Source organism: Octodon degus, unplaced genomic scaffold, assembly GCF_000260255.1.
Source record: "Octodon degus isolate 3935 unplaced genomic scaffold, OctDeg1.0 scaffold00040, whole genome shotgun sequence".
NCBI classification, from domain to species: Eukaryota; Metazoa; Chordata; class Mammalia; order Rodentia; family Octodontidae; genus Octodon; species Octodon degus.
The window spans coordinates 6,005,953-6,025,728 of NW_004524616.1; the positions used below are offsets into that span (position 1 = coordinate 6,005,953).

Below are 19,776 nucleotides of genomic sequence, written 5' to 3' on the forward strand. Positions count from 1 at the left end.
CCTTCCTTCCTTCCTTCCTTCCTTCCTTCCTTCCTTCCTTTCTTGCTTTCTTCTCTTCCTTTTTTTTCTTCCTAGCATTGCTTTGGCTATTCTGGGTCTCATCTTCTCATCTTGTTCCACATGAATTTTAGAATTTTTTTCTCCAGTTCTATCAGGAATTCTGTTGAAATTTTATTGAATTTTGGTTAAATCTATACATTAATTTGGGTGCATGTCCATTTTGACTATATTGGTTCTGCCTATTGAGGAACAGGGGATATTGTTCTATTTTCTGATGTTGTCTTCACTATCCTTTTTCAGGGTGCTGTAATCTTTCACTATAGTGGTCTTTTACTTTCTTTCTTTTTGTTGTTTTTTGAGACAGGGTCTTGCTTTGTAGTTCAAATACTCCAGTATTCTGAGTCCTGGGATTACACGCATGTGCCACCATAGCCAACTCACTTTCTTAGGTAAGTTCTTAAGTATTTAATTTTTCTTGGTGCAGGCTGGGGAGATAGTTGAGTGGTTAAGTGCCTGCCTGGCAAGCACAAGGTCCTGAGTTCAATCCCTGGTACCTGGGTGTGGTGTCACATGCCTGTAACCCCAGAACTGGGGAGGCTGAGACAGGAGGATCAGTATGAGTATGAACTGTGCAGTGAGACCCTCAAAAACAAAAAAACCCAATAATTTTTCTTGATGCTATTGTGAATGTTTTTGTTTTTCCTAATGTTTTCTCTAAGTGGATTCATTGCTAGTGTCCAGGAATTTTATTTTTTTTTTGTGTGTGCTGATTTTGTATCCTGCCATATTATTAAATTTGCTTATCAATTCTAATAGTCTCCTGGTGATTTAAAAAAATTTCTGTAGAGGATCATGTTATCTACAAATACTGGTAAGTTTACTTCTCCCTTTCTTACACCTATCCTTTTTGTTTGTCTTCCTTGCCTAATTACCCTGGCTTTTTTTTTTTTTTCTCTTTTTTTAGAGGCTTTCTCTTTGTAGTTCAGGCTGGCTTTGAATTCACTATGTAGCCCAGGCTTATCTCAAAATTGTGCAGTTCTCTTGCCTCAGTCTCTTGAGTGCTGGGATTGCAGGTGTGCACCATCACGCCTGGATTATTCAGGTGTTTTTTTTTAAATCCTGAAAAGACATTGATTTGTCTTTTCTTCTGCCTTGCACAGTGTTCCTCCGGGGGCGGGGTGCCAGTCCTCAGGAGCTGGTGGGCTTTCTCATGTAGGGGTGGGTTGTAATTCCTCCAGCACAGCTCTGTTGTCTCACATGGGGTGGGTGAGGGTCATGAAGGTAATTTTGAGGTGAAATTAACATTAAAGTCAGCAGCTTCTGAGCCAAACAGATTACCTTCCATAATGTGGCCAGGCCTCATCCAATCAGTTGAAGATTTTAAGAAAAAAGATTAAACCTTCCTGAGAAAGAGGGAATTTGGCCAACAGGTTGCCTTTGGAATCTGAGTCTAAAACATCTTTCTGGCTGTTTACTCTTCTGGTCTATCTTGCAGATTTTGGACTTGACAGATTTATAGTCATGTGAGCCAATGCCTTAAAATACATTCTCTCTCTCTCTCTCTCTTTGTTCCCTCCTCCCCCTCTCTATCCCTTACATAAATCCAGTTGGCTCTGTTTCCCTGAAGGATTCGATTTAACATAATACATTTTCCAGCACACACTTTGCCCTAGGCACAGCCTCAGAACTGGAAAGAGAAGACTTGTTTGACCTTTCCTTTTCTTTTCAGCATCCTATCATTCATTTATTGACTCATTCATAGAATGGATTTTTACTCTGTTCCTGGAAGCTGGTGATAGAAAGGAAAATCTTGCCACCAGTGTTTTGAACATAGAGAGACCTTCCATTAAATCAAATCTCTCTCAGAATTTTTGTGCAGGTAGCATAGAACATCAACTCTAACAATTACCAGCTGGTGACCATGGCGAGTCACCAGGCTTAGTTCCCACCACTTGTGAAAGGAGGAGTTCTGTTTAGATCTTTACTTTTCCCTTTGATGTTTGCATATGCAATGCCTCAATTAATGACAGTTTAGGAAGAAAAGACTTGGATGGAGTTTGAGATCAACTTCAGGGTCCAGGAAGAAACTTTATGTAGCAATATATCACACAAGTATATTATACACAAATAAACAATATTTGCCACTCACAAGCTGCTTCACATTTCTGATTTTACTTGGCCTGCTTCGCTCTCACTAACTCCCCCTGAGTAGGCACTCACATTTTGTAGAAGGAAAATTAAGGCTCATGGACTTCAAACATTTTAAGGCCACAGGGTACTGGCTAGAACCAGGCTTCTGATTCCGTTCTTGAAACTCCTGAGCCATATACAATCTCACATTATCTTGTTTTCCTTGGGAAGTTTTGACACTTGAGAAGAATGACACTTGAGTTCAACAAGTACAGGATCTCTTCAGCCATGTGTTCTCTTCAGTAGTCTGTCAAGGTATTTTTCTTTTTTTTTTTTTTGGTCAAGGTAATTTTGAAAATATAATTTGTATACATATGTAGAACATCATCAACATTTTACTTAGGTATTTAATGAAAGTAGTGAGAAGGTGATAAAGAATGATAGGGAGTGCGCAAATAAAACGGAGACTTTCAAAGCAAAATTCATTCCTGCCTGATAGAGCAATAAAAGCATCACCTTTGGGGTTATCTTTTTTATCAGAGAGAAATCACTTGCGTCTTCATGGGACAAAACAAACTAAAACAAACAAAACTCCATATGTACTCTATCCAGCTATCTACAAATTAGCAAAGCTAGCATATAACTTCATGGATTTATAAAATGTCTGGACCATAATTAATTGTAAATAGTAAATTATGCCTCGAATCTCAGCTACTGTGGAGGCTGAGGCAGGAAGATCACAAATTTGAAGACGGTGTGGGCAACTTGGTGAGATCTTGTCTCAAAATAAAGTTCAAAAGGGATGAGGGATATAGCTCAGTGGTAGAGTGTGTGCCTAGCCTGTGTGAGATCCTGGCTTCTATCCCTAGTTAAAAGAAAGAAGTCAGTGCCTAGAATCAGAAGGGCTAGGTTACACTCCATCCAGTATGACATGCCTAGGAAAGCTGGTCATCTTTTTGATTTATTTCAAAGCTATGGATACTTTCTTTTTCTGTCTACCTCAAAGATCAAACACTTTAAAATTAATTTACAATCACAAATTTTGGATTTCATTATATTTTGGGGTTATTTGGCTTGACTCTGTCTTAATTGCTTTCCTGTCACTGGGACAAAATATCCAGCATTTACAGCTCATAAAAGGAGAGGTTTATTTTGCTCTCATCCCTGGCTCACAGAAATGGTAGGGGCAGAGGCCTGCTGCTCAGCGCATGGCAGCCACGAAGCAGAGGGAGAAGCCCTGACAGGAATTCTCTTTCCAGGTCACTTCTCCAGTAGCCTACCTTCAACCCACCGCACCTTCTACCACATTTAACCGCTGAACTCCTGGGCATATAATGGGGATGGCACCCTACAATGCAATTATCTTCTAAGTTAAACCATAGCAGACTTAAACCATAGAAGCCTTTGTCTTTTTTCCTTCCATCCTCTTTTTTCTTCTTCAGTATGAGGGACTGAGCCCAAGCCCTTAGAGGTAATGTACATTCCCAGCTCTGTTGTTTTGAGACAGGGTCTTGCTAAATTGCTAAGTTGCCCAGGTTGGGCTTGAACTTGAGATTCTCCTGCCTTTAGCTCCCCATACTCCTGGGATTACAGATGTGCTACTGTGTTTGCCTCTAGTTCAATTTTCTTATGGTTAATGTTTGCAACTATGATCATATTGACAGGTTCTGGCCCTAGTATGAACTGCTGAATTATTGCAGAGGTCATGTGACATGGCTGAAGCCCTTGAAGCAGCAGCCTGTCGTCCTAATGACCACTTCCTCTTCCTTCCCTCCCCAGTGCTGGCTAACGTTCCCGCGCACACAGGGGAGACCCCACTCAGCGCCTTACATGCAACTGAAACTTTCCCTCAAACTCCAACCAAAAGTCCACGAAAGTCTCAGTTTTCTTTGTCTCAGGTCAGAGAATACCTCCATCTCCCCTCAGATTCTCTCTGTGTCTTTAGAGTCAAAAAAGCCCTCTTTTATCTTTCTTATTTTTTCTGTGCCACCGGAAAACCTAACACATATTTTTCCATTCTTTCATTTTTCAACTGATCTGTTCCTTTTAACTTAAAGTTTGCCCATGGACAGTGTGTACCTGTAAGATTTTGATCTAAATAATTCAACTTGGGCCAGGGAGATGGCTCAATGGAATAAGCACTTCCCTGGCAAGCATTAGGGCCTGAGTTCAATCCCCAGTTCTGCAAAAAATTCAACCCGACAACAGCTATCTTCCTAGTGAACTGTTTAATCCATTCACACTTAGAATTATTGATAGAGTTACATTTACACCTTTTTATTTCACTTTTTTTTTTCAGATTGCATTTCTTTTGTTCTTTTATCACCCTTCATTATTTTCTTTGCATGGAATGAATATTAGTGTAACAACTGATATTTTTATTTAATCTCCTCTCTTGCTTACCTTTCACTTGTTGCTGGGCAAAAGACCTGACACCCAAAATTAAGGAAGGAAGGGTTTATGTGGCTTACAGTTTGTGGAGGTTTTAGCCCATACTCTGCTGGCTCCAGGCACCATAGCACATGGCAGAGGATAGCAGATCCTGATGGTGGAAAACAGCAAAGAGAGGCACAGCCCCTGTTGCTTCTAGCAAGTCTCTCTCCCTTCCTTCCACAATGACTGTAAAGACTGGAGCTCTTGCAGGGAAGTGAAATGCTCCATCCTTCCTCAATTCCATCTCATGTCCTTTAAGTGATGAGCTACTTTAGGGTGAGGCCTCTGTGGAATTGCTGAGCCAATGTTGTTAAGATTTTTTTTTTTTAATTAGTAAGAGTCTACAGGGTTCACACTATGTAGACTGGATTTGTAGTGATCTACCTGTGTTCAGCTTCCCAAAGAGCTGGGATTACAGGTGTGCGCCACCACACCCATTCTCAATGGTCATCTCAGTGCGTTCTTGGGACAGGGCCAGCATGGAATGCCGATGATCAAACCCCAGCCGCTGTGTCTGCCTAAGCAGGCCCTTTAATGTGCTGAGCTATATGGCCATTCCCCGATTTAGTTAAGCTTTTAACTTCTCAAGTTGACTCAATGTATCAACCACTACAGCTTCTCTTTGCTTATTTATTTCAATACCGGAAAATCAAAGTGAATAAATTACTTTCCATCCCATTTTACATATAGTACCCCAAACGTGACTAATTTTCTCTGTTCTCAAAGTTCCACCATTGCTAGCATGGCTGGTCTGTCAGGAAGTGGATCCCCTTGATGTCGTATTTGCATAATGCTGGGACCCTGTAAGTGGAGAACAGATAGCAGTTCAGTTTCCCCACAGGGCTCTGCCTCCTTGCTTCCTGTATCAGTCAACTTTTTGGTGCTGTAACAAATGTGTGACACAAACAGCTTGAAGGAGAAAGGGTTTGTGTTGGCTTGTGTTTCATAGGTTTCAGTCCACGGTCAGCTGGCTGCAGTGCTTTTAGACCTGTAAACAGGCAGCAACTTCACGGTAGAATCACTTGGCAGAAGACAGCTATTTGTCTCATGGCATCGGGGCAGCAAAGAGATAGAAGAACCACTCTCAAAATCCAACCCCTCTCTGAGGGCCTCTTAATTCAAAGAAGTTGGTAATTAGTAATAATCTTTACACTTCCTTCCACACAAAGTATAACTTTTGTTCCTGAATGGCCACATTATAGGTGATAAATGAAATTTATACATTTTTTTAAACAATGCATTTGGTTGTTGCAGGGTCTCACTATGCAGCCCATACTGGTGGTGATTTTCCTACTTTCAGCCTCACCAGCATTGGGATTACAGGAGTGCGCCACTAAGCCCAGACTTGTTCACCAGTTTAGCATACTCCAGGAGTGAGGCTGGTGCAGCATGCAGCACCAGCAATGGAACCTTGGTCCCTGTGCTTGTCTAAGCTTGTCTAAGCAGGTACTTTAGTCTACTGAGGTATCTTGCCAGCCCCTGTAATTTATACTTAAGTATAAAATTCTTCAAAGGCTTTGATTATATAATAGATTTGTGTAACACATCCTACTAAAGAGGAGAGCTGATTTTAAAAAAATTAAATTTTTTTTTCATTCATTTGATCTCAGCTATGCAGCTCAGATCACATGGCATGCCTAGCATGTAGTACTGGGGATCAAACCCAGGACCTTTTGCTTGCCAGCTAGGCTTTTAGGCCACTGAGATATCTCCCCAGCCCTGAATTTTTGAACCTATTCAAATAATTACATAGCTAGAGACTCAGTAAAAATACCTATTTCTGAATTCTGAGGAATAAGTGGGAACAAGACATTGAAAAGTGTTTCATTTCAGCTTGCGTAAGCATAGCTTGCGAAGTTGAGCATTATCAATAGATCAAGAAGAAAGCAAATAATTAAAAATGAAAGAAGTAAGAACTTCCTCATGAGCATCAGAAAACCACATTAAAAACAATGCAACAGTATAGCAGAACAAATAAGCATTATTATATTTCCCTTATTAGCCTATTAGGCTTATGTGATTTGTTCTTGACTCACAAATCAGCAGTGAACTTCCGTGGCCAGTTCCTTCTGGACTAAAAGCTGTTTAGCACCCTGATCCTATGCTTTAGTCTATAGGTGTCTATCTGTGGTCAGCCAAGGCTGAGAAGCCTGGCTCCACAAGTCTATTCCAGTTATGAGTATATACAATCACTCCTACTAAGGCATTAATACTATCTCTCTTAGTTGAAGAATCTAGTTTATACAGATTCTTCAGGCAAGCACAGAAGAAAGGCAAGAACTATCTGTTGTAATTTTTGAAATTTCTATTAGTTTATACACTGGAATACAGTAGAATAAATTCCTCTGTTGGCTTACAGATTTTGGCAGTATCTCCTTAAAAGTTAAGAATATACTGTGAATATAGGGGTAACGACAGATCTACTTTATAAAGGAACATAGGGCAAATGTTGGTGAGGATGTGAGGAAAAAAGAACTCTCATACACCACTCATAGGAATGTAAATTAGGATATCTACCATGGAAAACAATATGGATGTTTCTCAGAAAATTTAAATTAGAATTACCATATGATCTAGCCATGTCTCCTGGGTATACAGCCTAAGAAAATGAAGCTATCACACAAAATAAATAACTATTATTATTAATTTTTAAAAATGTATTTGGTACAGGGTCTCACTACACAGCTCAGATCCGTACCGATCCTCCTTCTTTCAGCCTCCCCTGCACTGGGATTGCAGGCCTGCACCACCACACCCGTTCTTGGTGCCTGGCCGAGGGTGGGGCTGTTGTGGCGTGTGGTGCTGGGAATCAAACCTTGGTCCTTGTGCTTGCCTAAGCAAGTGCTCAGTCCACTGAGCTATCTTGCTGGTCCCCTGTGTATTATTTTTGTGGCATTATTCTCACTAGTTGAATTGTGGAGTCAACCTATGTGCCTGTCAACAGAGAGATGAATGAAGAAAATGTGATGTTACACATGGTAGAGTATTATTCAGCCACGAAGAAGAATGAAATAACATCATTTGCAGGAAAATAGATGGAAGTTGAGGTCATCATGTTAAAGAGAAATAAGTTTGACATAGAAAGAGAAGTATCACACACCTTCTTCCCTAATTGGGGCCAGAAAGCAAAGACTGCTAGGGAAGGGAGAGTAAAAGGGACTCTAGGGAGAGGATTATAGAGGGGGCAGAACAGGTTATTAGGGAGGGTGGATATGATTAAAACATAGACTCTCTGCATATATGGAAATGTCACAGTCAAACCCATTAAGTTATACAGTTAATATGCATTAATAATTGTCATGTTCAGTCTTTATTATTTGTAGATTAAGTATATATTGCAATTCTTATATTATTATTCTAATTAAGAAATATGGAACATATGTAAACAGTACTAGCATTCCTCTTGCTATGAGTAACACATAGTGTGTTATGGGTTATAAGGTGCAGACTAAACTATTAAACCTTTAGTATATGAGCCATCAAGGAATCACCAAAGATGATTTGGCATGTGAAAAACACAGTAAAAATTACATTTTTCTAAATTCTGGAACTGATCTTGGTAAGGTAGCATTAAAAATAATTTTCAGAAAAGAATTATCATTAGCACAAGGCAGATGCCTGGGAATAATGAACGGTTGTAATGTGGCTAGTTATTAAACTGGAGTGATGATACCCTATATCTAGGTAAACATAACCGAAGATATAATTATAAGAAACTTCATATATTTTGAAAACAAGTACTTTTGCTATTGTTTTGTTTGTTTTTAAATAGTCAAGTACATGACAAAGTCAGAACAAAGCCCAAAAAATTGTTCTGGTTTGAACAGATGACTCAGAAACTGAAAATCGTTTACTATTTTTTTGTCAAAAGCTACATGAAATATTCTGCAACTAGTTTGCCATTTCAAATGGAGAAAGTAAAATAAAATTAATACTCCTACATTGATGTAAAGTCTGACAGTAAAGAATTTCCAACCTTTAAAAAATCCTATGAATAAGCCCATTAAAACAAAACCAGGGGCCGGGGAGATAGCTCAGTAGAATAAGCTCTTGCCTGGCAAGTGCAGGGTCCTGAGTTCAATCCCTGGTACCCCCAAAACAAGCAAATAAACTAACAAACAACAACAAAAAACCCACAGCCAATTTAGTACAAATTTTAACATATTTCATTGTTTTTTCCCCCCAGACTTACTATTTGCATGCATGATAAAGCAAAGAATAGTTTTCTTTTCCTTAGACTTCTACAACTTGATCATTAAGGATTTGTCTTTCACTAATCTTTCATATTCTGGCACATTTATTTCTTGATGCACTTATTTTTTTCTTTGATAAATTAAACCATACTTGTAATCATACATACACATTTATGTTTCTTTGCTATTTCAATTCTTGGTGTAGTGTCAAAGAGCCATATAAATTGCAATTCGAAACCAGTGTACTTTCCTTGTATTTCCAGATAGGGATAATAGGCAAGTAGGGATGATAGGCAAGTAGCTGGTGGTTTGAAATAAGAAAATATTTAGTTGACAGCAAATGTCAAAAACAGTCATTATAAATCTTTCTTTTCTTCTTTTTTGGTTTTTACTTATTTATTTATTTATTTTTGGGACAGAGTCTGCTTTGCAGTTCCGGTCGGCCTTGTGCCTCCCCCACCTTTAAATCTTTTTGAGACAGGGTCTCATTATACAGTTTAGGCTGACCTTGAGCTCACTTTGTGGCACAGCCTGGTCTCCCACTCTCAATCCTCTTGCCTCAGCCTCCTGAGTGCTGGGATTACAGGCACACGGTACCATGCCTGGTTCTTTTTTGTTGTTGTTTTTGGAGACAGGGTTTCACTATACAATTCAGGCTGTGATCATCCTGCCTCAGCCTCTCCAGTGCTAGGATTACAGGCATGAGCCACCATACCGGGCGATAAATCTTTCTTTGGGCACTCACTCCTTTGACATTTCTTAAAGTGGGAAAATGGAACATACGTTAATATAACCCAAGGTTTTACCCATCTAAAACATAAAAATAAGAGGCAAAAGTGTGTGCATAATATGTACAGTGGACAATGATTTTGTATTCTAATTTTCTGAGAAGCAAATAAGCAAGATTATATTAGTTTGCAAAACCATGAAGAACATAAAACAAGATAATGAGAGATAATAAGTGATGGAAAGTGTTTTATCATGGAAAGCGCAGTTAAACTGAATTTCCTTGGAGGTAAGCAGGATGCATAATTATCTCTTTGTACTAGAACATGTAGCAAATATTCAATGGATAAAATTGAATGAAGAAAATACATGAATAAAATCGTTATTCACGATAATTGGATCAGACAGGAGGGCTAATTGTCATGTTACTGTTTTACGCGGGAGGAAACTTATGTTAAGGCTACATTATTCTCTTCAACTTAATAAATGTGCTGCATAAGTGAAAAAAAGCATTATGTGGATATGAATCAAAATCAGTCCAGCCAAGGCAGCAGACAGGGCTCCTCACTTCCCTTTAGGGCATTCTGACTTTCTTTTTGGCTTGGTGTTTGGGTCTCAGAGCAGAGTCAGTATTAAAGAGATACTGATGCCCTGCCAAATGGGAAAGGTAGTGTAAGCATCACTGACACTGGCTCCAGTCCAGAGTCTTGATTGTTTCAGAGGGAAGTCAACATTGACGCAGGGTACATTCAGTTAGCAGTGGTCCACCCAGAGGGTCCCCTGACTCCCCTTCCACTAAGCAGGGAGCAGTCTGCATTAAATCAAGATTGTCCTCCTTCAACTTACTCTTTCCTGTTAAATGAAAGCTTCATACTAAACCCCTCAAAATCGTGTTGTACTTAGTTTTAAAACCCTACATTTTTCTCTTTGGAGTAAGAACATGCTGTTGGGTGGTAACCCCTAGAATCTCTGTCAGGTTGCTTCTCATGTCAGGTCCCTTCATCCTCACTGCCGTCCTTAAAAACAAAACAAAACAAAACAAAACAGAACAAAACAAAACAAAACAAAACTGATGCCTAGTGATTTTTTGATGTCCTTTCCGCTGACCTCATCCCAAAGCTGGAGGAAACGGTAAACTCAGTTCACGGCTTACTGAATCTCCTGGGTGTAGGAAGATCCTGGAACACAATTAGGCTCCAGGATTTCTCAGGGTCCCACTGGTAGTTCAGACAGGTGCTGCTGGTTTTCAGAAGAGTAAGACTGGAGGAAACTCATCGCTGAATTCAGAAGTGTGAGTGCCAAGACAAGATGGGAGCGCTTCCTCATCTGAGGGTTCCCTGGGGAGGGAGCAGGCTGCAGAGCGGGCGCTGTGCTGCGTGGAACCTGGGCTACCAAAAAGGAGGGAATGGAAGCCCTTTAGATATTGAATCCTAATGGGCTTTTGATCGCTGTTGTCACAAAATAAACACGCTTACAGGCAGACAACAACCAGTCGCACACAGGTTCTCGAAGTCAATCCTCAAGTGAGGCTGGGAGAGGGCGTCGTTGTCCTCGCCGGTGGAGGGGAAGAACAGAGGCTGAGCGTTCTAAGGATCCTATATTCAGTCCACTGAAAAGCAGGAGGTCTGAGTCTTCTATCCAAGTCCTCTCCTTAGACTTTCTGGGGTCTGGACTGGAGCTGAAAAGGGTCGTCGTAGGTCAACACTGGTTTACAGTCCAGAGCGCCGAGACCCCCAGGAACGAAGTTGTCTCTTTAAGGCCACAGGGGGGAGTGCGCGCGGAGCTGGAAGGGAGCCCGGGACTCCGCGCTCTCTTTTTCCTCAAAGTTCCTTTCTTCTCTACAGCTGGCCGGGAGGTCTCGGAGGGGCTGGAAGGTTTGCGCGGCCGGGAGCCGGGGACACAGGCTTCCGGGCCCCAGCAGACGCGCAGCCCCGGCCCGTGGAGCAACGCGCGGGGTGCCGGTCCCCTCGTTCAGCCGGCTCCTGCGCGCCCAGGAGCTCGGGGGAGCCCGGGGGGCCCGGCACGTTCTAGGCGCCCGCTGGGGCACATTCCCAGGCCGGGGGCCGTTTCCGGCGGCGGATCCTGGACCCGCCGGTGGAGCGGGTGAAGCGCCGCCAACTTTCCGCGACCCACCTCGGACCCAGTGCGACGGCGGGCTCAAGGGCTGTACCGCGGCTCTGGGGTGAGTGAGGCCACCGGTGTGGCGGTGGGGCTCCGACTGCGCTCCTGCTGCCCCTAGCCCGCGACGCTCCCGGAGCCCCGCTTTATGCCCTCACCTCCCTCGCCTCCTTCGCTTCCCCTTCACTGCAGGCGCATTTCTTCCCCAGCCCCGCTTCCCTTTTCTTTGTCTCTCGGCCCCCAAATTCCTGTCACCCTTTGTGCACTGGATCCTGGGCCTTTGCGGAGACCCGGGCTTGGTGGGTGCGTCTCAGCCCCACTGTCCGACGGGTTTCGCCCGGCTATCCCCACTCCGCCCTCTGTTCGGCGTTGTCTTTGGCTCTCCGGGCCCGGTCGGGGCTCGGCTCTGGGGCCTGAGCACACGCTGGGTTTGGGTCTTCGCTGCCTCCAGAACCGCGGGATCCTTTTCTCAGAGTCCCGCTTGGAAGGCGCGGGAATTTGGAGTCAAGACTGTTGTCCTGGTTCTGTGCCCAGCTGCTTCACCATCGACTTGCTAAGCCTTTATGCCTACATCTGTGAAGCGCGGAAAACATTCTTTGTGGACGGAAAGCAAAGAAGAAAGGATGTCTGAAAAGTGGAGAGGGACTTTTTTTCCCCAAGCTCCTTCACCTCGGGGTACCAGCTGCTTTAGTTAGAACAAATCTAATTGCTGGTTCTTTTTCACTCCTCCTCTCCTCCGGATTTCTGGAGTGTAGGGGTGCCTATCTCCTGTATTCTCATTTCTGGGGGCATCCTAAGCACTTGGCACACTGGGCTTGGCAAATACAAAGTGCTCAGTAAGTACTGACAGAATGAAAGGTTGAAAAGGTGAAACCATAAAACTCCGTGGAAATGTCAAGAGTAGTTATTCTGATGGAGTGACCAGGATGGACTCCTGTTCATGCAGTTCCAGCGGTTTCTTCCTGATCAGCACAAAGCTTGCTGGCACCTGGAGCTAATGGTTCCGGATTGCAGACAGTGAATGCCAGACTCCTCAAAGCTCCAGGCTGCAGCCTGGGAAGCTGCTCAGTCATTCCTCAACCATCTGCTGGGCTCTGTGGTGCCACTGCATTGAATAAATAGTCCAGAGGGACTGTTAGTACTGGTTGGGGCTGAGGTGGGGGGAGGGGTGCTGGGAAGAACAGTTCTCTAGGGGTCTCTGAGGAGATCCTGAGTTATGGTGAAAGAAGTGTTTCCATTCTCTATACCCCATCTTCTCATCTGTGAAGTAAGGAAGTAGAGTGGACATTTGTGGGTAAGGATATCCTTCCCTTGGTGTTGTGCAGTCACCCACCAACTGTCTGAACTCATAGGAGATTGCCCAGCTGAGCCTGAGGACAGCATGTACCTCTGCACTGAGGGCCCAAATAGCCAAGAAGTGTTTTTCCATTCCAGTGGAGACCTTCTGTCTCCACACACCCTGGGGTTGCAAATTATGGTGGGTGACTAGGTACTGACCTCTTGGGGATGTGGAATCCACTGCAGGAAAGGTCTGGGAATTCCCCTTTCGTGTAGTCAGAGAACCACAGAGCTGTGGTGAGGTGTCAGAGACACAAAGCCAATAAGAGACTCTGGGGACTGTGGTTGAGTCAGATACTGGGCCCAAGGGTGACAGAAAAAGAGGTTAAGGGGTCAGTCACAGCCTCAGCTGCTTACCAGCTGTCTTCTGATCCTCTATAAATGTTTTTCTGCCTCTTCTCTATGGATTGAAACTTACTAATGAAGGAAATAGCTCCAAGGAAAGGGGATTTTTGTTTTGGTTGATATTACACAGCCACTATAGGCAGTGCAAAGATAGATCCAAACATTTCTACCCACAGCCCTCTACCCAGACTGACCAGGTATGCTGAATAATGTAATAAGGATCCCACTGAACACCACTTGAGTGTGTACTGTGGGCCATTTTATGTGTATTCATTAATTAAATCTTGTTTGAGAGGGAATATTGTTCTCTCCACTTAAAACTGAGCTTCAAAAAGAGAAAGTGACACCTATGATCACAGGAAGTGGCAGAGTGAGGTATAGGTATAATCACCCAGGTAGGCTGACACAGAAGTCTGAATGTCTTTGGAATTTGGGGAAACCAGGTTTCAGATCTTGCTTTTTTAACTGACTGGCAGGATGATCTGGGGAAAGTCAGGTGAGATCTTGAAAGCCAGTATACTAGTGGGTTACTAGGAACTGTAGGCCTCTGATGGCTCAGACAGAAGGTGGTTCTCACTGAATGGAGTTGTAAAAGCTAAGTGCTGAGCAGGTCAGAGTTAAGAGCTGGATGGCATATTAAACAATAGCAAGCCAGATTCCAATTGTGTACTTTAATTACTTGATTGTATAAAGAAGCTGGGTGTGGTGGCTCATGCTTGCAATCCCAGCTGCTCAGGAGGCTGAGCCCAGAAGTGTCACAACTTCAAGGCCAGGCTGCACAACTTAGTGAGATCCTGCCTCAGGGTCTGATCAATGATGCAGTTCTTGCTAGCATGTGTAAGGCCCTGGGTTCAATCCCCAGTATAGAACATATTTGCTTGGTTGTATATACATGTAGATTTCTAATTTTGGGGCTGATTTGCTAATTGGGCATATGACTTGCTAAGGACTTATTACATAGATTTAGGGAGAATGAAGGAGGGAGGAGAGACAGAGAAAATGAAACTGATTTTCCCAAATCTTTCATTTAATGATGACAAATATCAGGGAAGCATGTCACTAGTCCTGATTCTTGCCCCAGGCAGACATCTGGCATCCACAAGGCTGGGGAATCCTTGACTTGGTGCTCTAAGCAGTGTCTATCAGTTGATCCTGGAGCCTTCTTCTGTAGACTTGCTACTTCATTCCTCTGGCTATAGTCAGGGAAGTGGTGGAGTTACAGCAGGAAACCTTTCTGCTTGGTGCCTGTAGGTGGTATCTTAGAAAATACCTTAGGGGCTTTTTGAAGATCACTTTTTCTTTTACTCTTTTCTGTTCTTTCTTTGATGGTCTTCAACTTCTGTCCACTCTGTAACTGGGGGTATGGCTAGGGGTGGAGGCACATGTCACAAGAGTGGGTAATCTTTCAGAGTGAGCCAGACCCTTGGAAATCAACCCATCCATTCCTTCCAAATGACTGACAGCAAAACAGAGGTCCATTAGAAAGAGTGATTTACTCAGGGTCACACTGTGTGATTGTTTTCTAATGTAGAGGTAACAATTTACTATTGTGTAAATGTAGCAGTTTAAACCTTTCTAGCTCTGTAGTTTAGAGTCCACAAAAATAAACGAGTATCACATGAATAAAATCAAGATATCATCAGGTTGCTTTTCTTTTGGGAGGAACTAAAGAACAACCACTTTCCCTCTTCTCTTAACTGCTGGCAGAGTTTACTTCCTATGGTTGCAGGCCCAAGGCCACCACCTTCTTGCTGGCTATAAACCCAGGGCCATTCTCTGCCTCTGAAGGCTGCTGCCTTCCATGGCTCTTAGCGCCCATGCTCTGTCTTCAAACCAACAGCAGGAATCAGCCTGTCTCATGTCTCATTTTTCTGATCCCTCTTCTGCCTTTCTCTTTCTTCCCTTTTAGGAGTTTAGATGATGAGGTTGGGCCCTCATAATCCAGGGTAATCTCTGGCCTCAATGTCCTAAATTTAATCCCATCTACAATGTCCCTTTTGCCTGTGTTCTTAGGGCTCTGATTTCTGAACCATGCTTTGTTTCTGTATACTCATGGCCGGGGAGGTGGGGGACCTAGGAGATGGGCATCTTTGGCAAGGTGGTGGTGGTAGTGGTGTTGGGGGGATGTTTCTTCCTATCTTTAGCATGAGACTCTTTTCTTTTTCTTTTTTTAATGTTGGTATAGGGTCTTGTTACACAGTTCCAAACTCATAATGATCATCCGGTCTCAGCCTCCCCAGCGCTGGGATTACAGGCGTGTACCATTATGCCCCATTTCTGGGCTCACATGGCATGTGATACTGGGGATCGAACCCTGGTCTTTGTGCTTGCCAGGCAAGTGCTTAGACCACTGATCGATCTCCCCAGCTGAGACTCTCTTTTTGAGAGTGACTGCCTTAGGGCATGGCACTAGCACTGTGGGATTCCTGAGGCTCTGTTTCTGAGCCTTCTGCAGTCCTTTTCCTGGAGAGTCTCCTTTGCCCCCCCAACACACAGCAGCCCTTAGTCATTGCAAATAACAGTGATAGATGGTAGTGTCTTAAGCAGGATGCTGTGGATTTGGCCTGGGTGTTTTCTTCTGCTGGCTCTCTTTTGGTGCTTTTCCATTTTTTTCTAGCCACAGAAGAGCAGATAGAAGGGCAGGCAGGGAATATGTCTTTAACCCAGTAGTAGTTCTGGAGGAAGAAAGTATCTGTTGGGGTGAAATGAAAACAGTGTTTCCCAGGGACCTTGGGTCATCAGAGAAAGGGCTCTGGTTGATTCATTTCAGCATCCATTTATTGTCTGGCTCCTGTCTTTGGAACAAATGTTCCTGGTGGAATGAGTATATGGTGACCAGGGAAAGTCTGAGGCTGAGGGTTGCACAATGGGAGGAGAGCTATTTCCAAGAATAAATGTGAGACTGGGATGTCCTTATCCTGGAATCAGCTTGCAAAACTTGTCCCCTCTTTTGTCTTTCTTCCTACCCTCTTCTAAGAACAAAGGAATGTTCACAACTTGGGATACCACTCCCCTGACCACTGGCTTCTGTATACAGGGAATCAAAATTAAAATTGGGGCTCTTACCCAAGCAATTCAACAAAAGAACATCCTAGAGGACTTGATTATGGAAGGCCAGTCCTCTGCCTGATATGTACAGGATAGGAGGCTGAAAAGGAGGAGACTCTTCTTCTAGTTCTTCTTGAATACAGAGAGAGCCCAGAAAATGATGAAATCAGAGATTGTCATTTTGTTTTAGAAATATGATTCTCAGTTTTGCAGTCGTTGAGGTTCCTGGGGGGATAGGATGCTTTCTGGATCTCTTCTGCTAATTAAGTTCCTTGAGTTAAGTTCTGACCTGTTCAGTCTCACGTTCATTGTTCCTCGTGTCTCATATTTATTGACATTTACGGGGTGATAGATGCTGAAGATGCATCAGTAAACAAAATATGAACTTCTGCTCTCTGTGTGCGTACATCGGAGAGTTCAGAGGAACACGTCTTCAGCCTGTTAGGAGTGAAAGCCAGTAAAAACAAATCATAAACAAGAGAGTATGAAATTATGAAATATATATAAAGAAAATACACCGAGCTGTGAGACAGAGTGTGGCTAGCAGGTTTGGGTGGTAACTTAATAGGGTGGGTCTGGAAAAAGTTCAGAGTGAAACATTTAAGGTGATGTCTTGGACTCTGAGACAAGGGTCGGGGCTCATTCCAAGCATCCTCAGCATCCTAAGGAGAGGGAGCAGTGGGTGCAGAAGTCTTCAGTGGGATCGAGTGTGCGGGGGGGGGGAGGCTGTTTGGTACTCAGGCTGAAGGTGGTTAATGGAGCCTTTTCTGGAGCATGAGTTGCTCTCTGTCTATTCTGAGTGTTGCATTCTTCCTGGAAATGTGAGCAGGAACTCATTCCTTCTGAGGCTGGAACTTGAGGAAAGGTCCTGAAAGGTGGCCAGTGCCCTGAGCCATCAGCTTCATGCTCATGTTCTGCAGGTGCTTGAAGAGTCTCACATCTTTATACATCAGCACTGTGACTCAGCTGGTTCTCACTGCCTTGTCTGTGGCCTGATGTCTGATGGAAGGGAAATGGCACCATGTACCCAGAGCTCTGGCAGTGCTAGACGAGGGCCAGACCTGCAGGATGCCACCTGCCTGTCTGTCAGTTTGAGAAGATTATGCTTGTCTGCTAATAGGAAGTCATTTCTTTAGTGCCTTCTTCCTCAGTAGGCTCCTTGGCAGTAAAACCGGTTGGATAACCATTGGCAGTCTCTCAAAAGTTGACTGTTACCTGCAGTGCAGATTTGAAGGGTGTGCTGTTTCCAGAAGTCCAAAGTCAGGATAGACATCAAAGGCTATTTGCTTATGAAACTTGTCACTTTTGTTTCTTACACTGAGCTCAAGTGAACCCAGAGCATTCATGGCACCCTAGTTAATTGTAGGGCCTCTGAGCCTCTTCAAGGATTCTTTTCTTGGTGTTCTACGAAGCCCTCCCTATGTATATCAGGCATTGTCCTGAGTGTTGTGTTAATCTGTTTTCTGTTGCTATAAAAATACTCAAGATAATAAACTTATAAAGATGAAAAGGTTGACTTTGGCTTACTGTTTTGGACGTTCCAGCTCATGACTGATTGTTCCTGTTGCTTTGGGATCCATGGGGAGAGGAGATCAAGGCAGGAGCACATGGTGGACAGGCTGTTCACCTCATGGCAACTGGGAAGCAGAAGAGAGGAAGAAGGTGTTGTGGTCACACTGCCCCCTTGTGTGGTGCATCCCCAATGGCTAGAAGACCTCTCATTGGGCTCCACCTCTTAAAATTTCTACTACCTCCCACCCAATAGCATCACACTGGGACTAAGCTTCTACCACATGGGCCTGAGAGGGGACATTTAAGAACCACTCTGCAGCATTAGCTTTTGTCCATCCGGTTCACTGCATCCAGTGAAGTTGTTGCTATTGTTATCATTCCTACTTTAGAAATTGTGCAGCAGAACTGCATCTGCCCCAACATACTATATGGCTTCATTACTTCTGGACTTGGCTGAGGAGGTCTGTTGGGCTCAACTGGCTTGTACCTTCATTTCTTCTTCTTTTTTAATTAATTAATTGGTACAGGGTCTTGATATGCAACTCAGACTCATAGTGATCTTCCTGTCTCAGCCTCCCAGCACTGGGATTACAGGCTTGCACCACCATGCCCAGTTTCAGTGACTGCCATGGCATGTGGTACTGGGGATCAAACCTGTATCCTTGCACTTGCCAGGCAGGTGCTTAGACTGCTAAGCTATCTCCTAGCCCCATTTCTTCCTTCTGAAGTCCTGTTATCCTTCCAAGCCCATATCAAATGCTCTGTTCTTTGTAAAGTCTGTTTTACTTAGGTAAAACACGGAGATGAAGCTTTTTTGAACATTTGTTCTGTTCTAGGAGTCTGCACTATGCTCACAATGCAATGCTTTGATATAGTGCTTTTAGCATTTTCTTTCACAAATGAGGAAACTGAAGTTTAGCAGTAGTGAAGGTGGAAGGCAGTGTTCAAGTCGAGATCCTTGGCTCCAGAGGCCCGGTAGAGTCCACTTTGCTTTTTCCACTAGCAGGTGCTTTATGCTGTCAAGGTAGCACTCACTTTTCTGCTTGTCAGAGTGCTTTGTACTTCTCTGCAATTGGTTTGATGTTTCTTTTCTTTTTCTTTCAGAAGAGAGTGTAGTCCTTAAGGGCAAAAACCATATATGACTATCTGTATCACTATGCTGACCTCTTGACCTCTAGTTTTGATCACAGTGCCATAAATGTTTATTGGATTAGATTGAGTTGCTAACTCTACCAGTTTCATATGTGTAGTGCAGGAAGGGGTCAGTTTAATCACTGTGTTGGTTTTTTTTTTTACATTAACTTTTATTTTTTATTTTTGAAGAATGCAAAGTAGTGATAGAAAGAAAACCCATCATTAGAAATGACACAAGATTTCACTAAACAAAGTAATGTGAATTCACCAGTGGTTGCTGTATTACATGATGCTATCTTCAAATTAGTTGTTCAGATTATCAGATATAAACATGTAAGATTCTTTTAAAGAAAAGAAAAGAAAAGAAAAGAAAAGAAAAGGAAAGGAAAGAAAAAAAAAAAAAAGCAGGGCTTGGAGATAGCTTGGCAGTCTAAGTGCCTGCCTGGCAAGTGCAAGGACCTGGGTTTGATCTCTGTGCTGGTCCTACACCAAGCTGGCCACTGAAACTGGGTGTGGTGGCACAGGTCTGTAATCCCAGTGCTGGGGAGACGCAGACAGGGGGATCACTATGAGTCCAAGCTTAGCAAGACCGTGTGCCAAATAAAAGATAAAAAAAAAATAGCAAAGAAGTTATAAGAAATTCAAAGGAGGAAAAAAATCAGAGTAACAAAAATGTTTTAAGCATTTTGCTCCTTTCAAAAGACCATCAGAAATTAACAATACAATTATGCAAACTATTCTGCCTATATACCTAAATATATCTTTTTCCCTTCTTTCATTTGACCTTTTTTTTTTTTTT

At 43.1% G+C, this 19,776-nt stretch overlaps 1 protein-coding gene across 1 annotated transcript in view; it reads left to right on the top strand.

Moving 5' to 3' along the window:
• The first annotated feature begins 11,257 nt into the window (after positions 1-11,257).
• Positions 11,258-19,776, top strand: part of Smim3 (small integral membrane protein 3) — a 22,371-nt gene continuing 13,852 nt past the window's right edge. Inside the window, exon 1 of the mRNA XM_023715335.1 lies at positions 11,258-11,664. The gene's annotated coding sequence lies outside the window, so the exon portion shown is untranslated. The remainder of the gene's footprint in view (positions 11,665-19,776) is intronic.